This window comes from Aotus nancymaae, unplaced genomic scaffold, assembly GCF_030222135.1.
Source record: "Aotus nancymaae isolate 86718 unplaced genomic scaffold, 86718_ANA_hifiasm-v0.15.2.pri h1tg000006l, whole genome shotgun sequence".
Taxonomy (NCBI): Eukaryota; Metazoa; Chordata; class Mammalia; order Primates; family Aotidae; genus Aotus; species Aotus nancymaae.
This window is the reverse complement of record NW_026988417.1, coordinates 96,991,908-97,000,000: the sequence shown is the minus strand read 5'-3', so window position 1 is coordinate 97,000,000 and position 8,093 is coordinate 96,991,908. Positions and strand designations below refer to the sequence as shown.

At 39.0% G+C, this 8,093-nt stretch overlaps 1 long non-coding RNA gene across 1 annotated transcript in view; it reads left to right on the top strand.

The window, feature by feature from the left end:
- LOC135271821 (uncharacterized) overlaps window positions 1–2,641 on the top strand; it is a 9,536-nt gene extending 6,895 nt beyond the window's left edge. The window contains exon 2 of the long non-coding RNA XR_010339956.1: window positions 1–2,641. This exon is cut by the window's left edge and continues 4,004 nt beyond it. This is a non-coding gene — a long non-coding RNA (uncharacterized LOC135271821).
- Window positions 2,642–8,093: the final 5,452 nt, after the last annotated feature.

Here is an 8,093-nt window from a genome sequence, read left to right as displayed (position 1 = left end):
GTTTGTCTCAGTGCTCTGAAGGAAAACAACAGTAGCTTTGTAGAAAATACTGTGCCAGCTAGGTGGTCAAGAAGCTTGCTCTGAGGAAATGAGATTTAAGCCAGGATGTGGAGAATGAGATGGTCCTGTATTAGTTTGCCAAGGCTGCTGTAAGAAAGTCCCACAACTGAGTGACCTAAAGTACCGAAATTTATTGTCTTATACTTATGGAGGCTGGACGTCTGAGAACAAGGCATCCACAGAGTGGGTTCCTTCTCAAGGCTCTGGGAGATTTCCACATCTCCTGGCTTCTGGTGGTTTGCCAGCTAGCTTGGGCATTCTTTGGCTTGTAGATGCAGCACCCCAAGCTCGGTCTTAATGGTTAGGTAGTGTTCTCCCTGCACGTGTGTTTGTGTCCACATTGCCTTTTCTTATAAGGACACTTACATTGATCATATTGGATAAGAAGCCCAGCCGACTCCCCTTTGACCTCATTTTAACTAATTCTATCTCCAACTACCCTATTTCCAAATTAGGCCATATTCTGAGGTACTGGGAGTTAGGACTTCAGCGTATGAATTTGCAGGAGGAGAGCACAATTCAACCCTCCACAGATACCACCTACACCCAAGAAGAGGAACGAGCGGGGACCGAGGCCTGGGAAACAAGAGGGTCTGGCAGTATTCTGGGCACCAACAGAAAATGACTGACTTCAGAGCTGTGTGACAGAAAGAGGACAGGGATGTGGTGGACAGGTGGGAGAGACCAGAATAAGGGGTTTGCATTTTATTCTAAGAGCAATAGGAAGATTTTGAAGGATTCTAAATAAGATCAACCTGTCATTTTAAAAATTGACACTATACATTTCCCAATTGTCTCTGAAACATCAATGAAATGCAAGGATTTCTTCAGTGGTTATTAATTTTACTATAATTATTTTTTTAGAGTCAGGGTATTTCCCTGTCACCAAGGCTGGAGTGCAGTGGCACAATCACAGCTCACTGCAGCCTTGAACTTGGGCTCAAGCGATCTTCCTGCCTCAGCCACCTGAGTAGCTGACACCAAAGGTACGCACCACCATGCCTGGATGATTTTTTAAATTTTTTTGTAGAGACAGGGTCTCATTATATTGCCCAGGCTGGCTTCAAACTTCTGGCCTTAAATGATCCTCCTGCCTCAGCCTCCCAAGATGTTGGGATTATAGGTGTGAGCCACTGCACCTGCCAGTCTTTACTGCCCTCTCAGTCTATTGCTTTACACATTTATAACACTCTAAATCAATTCAATCTTTTTACTTCTAGTTTTGAATTCTGAGTCAAAATATTTATTCCCCTTTAACTTTCTCTTCAATTTCTATTTCCAAAAATAAATAAAGTTAATTAATGTTCTTTTACCAAACACACCCACACACAAATACACGGGCTACTTAAAAAAAAAAAAAAAAGCTAGGCCAGGTGTGTGTGGTGGTTCACATGTATAATCCCAGCACTTGGGAGGCCAAGGTAGGAAGATTGCTTGAGCCCAGGAGTTCAAGACCAGCCTGAGCAACACAGACAGACCCCATCTCTACAAAAAAATACAAAAATTAGCTGGGCATGGTGGCTCGAGCCTGTGGTCTCAGCTACTTGGGAGGCTTAGATCGGAGGATTTATTGTGCCCAGGAGTTCAAAGCTGCAGTGAGCCGTGATCATGTCCCCAAAATGCCAGGGGTTCAATCTAGGTCCTGCTGCTCACCTCCCAGAAAGCTAATGACTAGACAACAATTACTGCCAAGGAAGAAGGCTTTCCATCAGGTGTTGCAGCCAAGCAGATGGGGGATCAGTTTTAAATCCATCACCCGGACCACTAAAATTAGGGATTTATGTAGCAGGAAAGAAATGTAATAATGTGTAAGAAAGCAGGAACTAGAGAGGAAGTAATCATTATGAATGAGGGCTTGGCATCTCATTGTCTGGATGTGATGATCTGGTAAGTTTTAGTTCTTGGATACTTTTTGCCAGACCTGGGGGTCCTTTCCTGAGGAAGAAGCTCAGATAAAACAAATGTAAGTTTCAAGCCTTTAAGACCAGAAGGATCAATTTATATGTTTTTCCAAGAAAAAACTGTCTATGGAACTACTGGGTCAGTTTCAATGGTGTCACAGTACTCTAGTATGGGCAACAGAGCAAGACCTTGTCTCAAAAAAGATAAAAGATATATTCAACTGTGGATTTCAGGCACACACTATTTTCCTCATTCCATCTTGAATGAACAGTAATAATTTTCAGAGATCGTGTCACCACAAAACCAACATTCATTTCAAACTTGTAATAGTTTCAAATGTATTTCACTTTTTTTATTTCTAAAAGTTTTCAGATTTTTCCATCAGTAACTCCTTGTGTGATAAATGGTTTCTACAAAACTGAATTTTTGTTGGCAAAACAATCAGCATAAGTAAAATTTGAATGTGCTGTAATTTGAAAGAAAATACTGGTTTCAAGAGCCTGTCATATATTTTCTCAATCTGAAAACTGTGGATCCTGGCTTTAGGCACCACTCCTTTCCAAACAAAGAAGGTCTGCTTTTTTCTGTCTTACATACTGAAGTTCTGGGTAGGATGCCATTTAGGAAAAAGATTATGTTGCTTAAAAAAATAGGAAAAAAATAATGGTGGTGGAAAAACTGGCTAGCCATATGCAAAAAGCTGAAACTGGACCCCTTCCTTACACCTTATACAAGAATTAACTCAAGATGGATTAAAGGCTTAAATGTAAGACTTAAAACCATAAAAACCCTAGAAGAAAACCTAGGCGATACCATTCAGGACACAGGTTTGGGCAAAGACTTCATGACTAAACCACCAAAAGCAATGGCAACAAAAGCCAAGATTGACAAATGGGACTTAATTAAAGAGCTGCTGCACCACAAAAGAAACTATCATCAGAGTGAACAGGCATCCTACAGAATGGGAGAAAATTTTTGCAATCTATCCATCTGACAAAGGGCTAATATTCAGAATCTACAAAGAACTTAAACAAATTTACAAGAAAAAAAAACCATCAAAAAGTGGGCAAAAGATATGAACAGACACTTCTCAAAAGAAGACATTTCTGCAGGCAGCAAACGTATTTTAAAAGCTCATCATCCCTGATCATTAGAGAAATGAAAATCAAAACCACATTGAGATACCCTCTCATGCCAGTTAGAATGGCGATCATGAAAAAGTCAGGAAACAACAGATGCTGGAGAGGATGTGGAGAAATAGAAATGCTTTTACACTGTTGGTGGGAGTGTAAATTAGTTCAACCATTGTGGAAGACACTGTGGCGATTACTCAAGGATCTAGAACTAGAAATGCCATTTGGCCCAGCAATCCCATTACTGGGTATATACCCAAAGAAATATAAATCATTCTTCTATAAAGACACATGCACATGTATGTTTATTGTAGCACTGTTCACAATAGCAGGGACTAGAACCAACCCAAGCGCCTTCAATGATAAACTAGATAAAGAAGATGTGGTACATATACACCATGGAATACTATGCAGCCATAAAAAAGGATGAGTTCATGTCCTTTGCAGGGACATGGATGAAACTGGAAACCATCATTCTCAGCAAACTAACACAAGTGCCAAAAACCAAATACCACATGTTCTCACTCATAAGTGGGAGCTGAACAGTGAGAACACGTGGACACAGGGAGGGGAAGATCACACACTGGGGCCTATTGGGGAGTGGGCAGCTAGGGGACGGGTAGCATTAGGAGAAATGCTATGCTAATGTAGATGACAGGTTGATAGGTGCCACAAACCGCCATGGCACATGTATACCTATGTAACAAACCTGCACATTCTGCACATGTATCTCAGAACTTAAAGTATAATAAATAAATATATGTATGTATGTATACACTTTTTTTAAAAGTTTGGGAAGGGTGTCTCTTGTGCTAAACAGTGGTTCATGGCTGTCCCTATGGAGTTAGACCTGCCCTAGTGAGAAAGCACAATAGCAGTATCATCACAAACCAGTTAACTTGAAAGGATGGGTTCCCTTAGATCTATCTGTTTATAAGTAAAACTACTTTTTGTTTTTCTTTTGGATACTCATAGACTTCTGGATTTGGGAGAAATTTTTGGTGGGGTCAGTTAGACCAACTATTTACTCCACAAAGAATTCCATGAAGAAATTCCCTGAAGATGGCCATTTAGTTTCCTGTTAAGTGCTACTTGTAGAGGGTGGCCAGCACCTTCCATGGCAGCTGTTTTACTGATATGAAAATGCTACTAGAATTTTATTAGAAACTTCCGCTTTTAAGTTTGCCGTTAAGTGACCTTGTAAGGTAAAATGCCTTCTCCTGGATGAAAGAAAGCCTTTTGAGTAGCTGAAGATACCTCTTTGTCTTAGCAGTGTTAACAAAATGCTTCTAGATTTGTGCACATGATTTTCTTTTCTATTTTTTAACCTCTGCCTTGCTGCAAACACATTCCTCAGAATTCAATTTGTGCCACCTCCCCTGAGATTCTTCCCTTCCTTTCCAGAGGTAAATGTTTTTAACCATTTCAGCTCTTTAAAAACGTGGATATATTTAAGAGGTACAAGTGCAATTTTGTCCCATGGCCATGCTCCACAGTAGTGAAGCCTGGACTTTTAGTGAATCCATCATCAGAATAACGTACATTTTACCCACCAAGTAATTTCTCACCATCCACCCTCCTCCCAGTATCACTCTGTTGAGTCTCCAGTGTCTATCATTTCACACTCTATGTCCATGTGTATATATTGTTGAGCTCCAATTTATAAGTGAGAACATGTGACATTCGTCTTTCTGTTTCTGAATTGTTTCACTTAAGATAATGGCCTCCAGTTCCATACGTGTTGCTAAAAATGACATGATTTCATTCTTTTTGTGGCTTCATAGTATTCCACGGTGTATACGTATGTGCCACATTTTATTCATCCAGCCATTTGTTGATAGACACTTGGATTGATTCCGTATCTTTTCTATTACCCATTTCAGTTTTAATTCTAGTGATTACCTCCGTATTTCTTTTAAAAATGCTTATAACAAGTATTCAATTATATTTTGTTCCAAGAATTTAAGATAGGAAAAAATCAAAGTCGTTAATATCAACTATTAGTTTTACTTCATTTTCAAATAATTGGAGAGAAGAAAGGAAACACAAACAAGCATGACTGAAATGCCATAAGACTGAAAGAGAGAAGAAACAGTACAGCGAACAGCGGAAGGCTCTGCCAGTGCTTAGTAGCAAGTTCGCGTTGGGCAGCCAGGCAGATCCAGCCCTTGTAAGAGATCCACATTACAGGGACATCATCATCAAATTTTGTTCAAAATGCCTCCATTTTTCTTTAGTTTTATTTCCTATCTTGATAAGATCTTTCGATCTTTCCAGTAATGTAGAATGTGTCTACTAGCCAGGGTGGGCTTCACAGTGGGTAAAGGGATTTACCAAGATAGCTGTAGGTAAAAAAAATTTAAAAAGGCAGATTTATTAAAGAAAGTGGGAAAATATGTTGCAAGGTTGCAACAGGCAGCACAGCAGAAAAGGGGCTGTCTGCAAAGAGGCAGAGGCTGGAGGGAAGTTCTATAGGGTCGTGCTGAGGGGGCTATGTGCAAAACAGGTGTCGTTGTGCCCACAAATGTTTGTGATTAGCCATCTCTCACAACTGTTCATTGTTCTGCCCCACTTGGGCCCCTTCCTCGTTGCCCATTTCTTATCTAGACTCCACAGAACCAACAGCATTATGGCCATTTGTTTCACAATGTGTGCAGTTGATGTCACGCTGTTGTGACAGTTTCTGACAAACCTTTTTTGTGGATGGAGAAATTGGAGGAACGCTATCCCTCATTCTGCCATCTCTCACATAGACATCTTTTATGAAATATCTTACCACATAGACATCTTCTCATTTGTTGATACTTTGGCTAATTACGAACCTATTTTAAAAAGGTTGTTAGTTGGAAATATTTCTGCTGTACACTGGGAGTAAAAGGGAAAGAGTATGACCACTGTAAAGATGGTCACATACATGAAACCACAGGAAGTACATCAGAACATTAGCAGTGGGTGTCTCTGAGAGATGGGGCTATGGGTGATTCTTTTTCCTATTGAAAAGTTAACTTTTTTAGAATAGATTTTGCTTTTATTAAGACAAAATGTTGGCCGGGCATGGTGGCTCACGCCTATAGTCCCAGCACTTTGGGAGGCTGAGGCGGGCAGATCACAAGGTCAGAAGTTTGAGACCAGCCTAGCCAACATAGTGAAACGCTGTCTTTACTAAATACAAAAAATTAGCTGGGATTGCTGGTGGGTGCCTGTAATCCCAGCTACTTGGGAAGCTGAGTCAGGGGAATTACTTGAACCCAGGAGGCAGAGGTTGCAGTGAGCTGAGATCGTGCCACTGCACTCCAGCCCAGGCAACAGTGTAAGACTCCATTTCAAAAAAAAAAAAAAAAGACAAAATGTTAAATAATTTTATAGGTGATTTCAGAATCTATCCCTGATATGCTTATGATTTTTTATATTCACTGCCTGTAATGCTTAGCTGGTTTTTTCATAGTGCTTCAAAAAACAAAGCACTGATTAATACATCCAAGATATCTTGAGCTATAGTCTTTTAAGAATTTTTTAATCTATATGTATATTCAAGTTACAGAGATAATTTTTTCCTACAAATGCTACATAGTTTCTCCTAGTCTTTCATTTCATCAAAATACTTCCTTTTTAAAAGTATTTGTTTTTATGTTAGCAGTTCAAATATTGACTCTCCAAAGGAACTTATAATAACATCAGTTATTATAAGAACAAACTTTCTGGGATTCAGTGCTCCCAAAGTATAAAAATAACAACAATTAATGTGTGACCAGCTCAACAGCTATTAATAAATGATACATCCCATGTTTATCATCAATATCTAAATAATATTTTGTTTTGATGAATATGTTTTAAATATGCTTAAAAATTCTGAGAAATCTGTAACAACTAAAGTGTCTTTTCTAATTGTAAATTTCATTTCACTTACATTAAATTTCAATTACCATATTCTTAGCAATCAAATTCAAATTCTTAAATCACAAAAATGAATGAAGACTCAAAGAAAAATGTCAGCCATCTATGTTAGATTTGTCCTTTGGCCTTCTTTCTGGCACTTTCATATGTACTTATCATATTGCCTATTTCACTTTCTCAATGTCCATACCCAGCCAGATCAGCAGAAGAGGAGAGACAAGAACATCTCATTTGAGGGCAATGAGGAAAAGGATCTCTCCCTTTCTCTCTCTCTCTCTCTCTCTCTCTCACACACACACACACACACACACACACACAGAGTAGAGGAGGGCTTCTCTGCCCAGATCCTCATTTGCAATTCAGAACATTTTTTCCCACAGAAATAATAGGAAACTATAATATTATAAGTACCTAGTTCAGCTTCACTATGGTTTAAAGAAGGGTTTGTGGGCTGGCATGACAATACAGCAGATTATAACATTGCATATGTGGGAAAATTTCATTCTGAAGTCTAAACTGCTGTTTTTTAGAAGAAACTGTCAGAGCACCCTGGGATGTGTGGGCCTGGGACTGTTTGCCTTTAGCAAAGCTACGCTCAGAGCTTTGGAGGCACCAAGGAAGAGAGGCCTGGTTCCTGATCTTAAGGCGTTTGCAGTGTGCACTGGGAGACAGAGACTGCAATGAAAAGATCATGATTGCAAGAGAGAAATGGCATGGTTTCACATTCCCAGGCAACATTTTCATACATTCATCTATGTATTCTTCAAAATCATTGACTTCATAGTATTAGATAGTACAGTGCTTCCTGACTTCATAGCATAATTATCTTTCTTTTATCTCTTTTTCATTAATATATTTTAAATATTTTTCTAAAATAAATAATACATAATTGTAGTAGAACATTAGAGCCCTACAGACTTATTTATAGTGACAAAAATCACTGAAAAAAACTTGAATGGCTGTTTGTAACTGAATGATTGAATTAACTATGGTTGATCTATTCTCTGGAATGTTATGCAACAACAAAAATGAACAAATTGAGAATATCTGTTGACTGAGTGCGGTGGTGCACACCTGTAATCCCAGCACTTTGGGAGGCCAAGG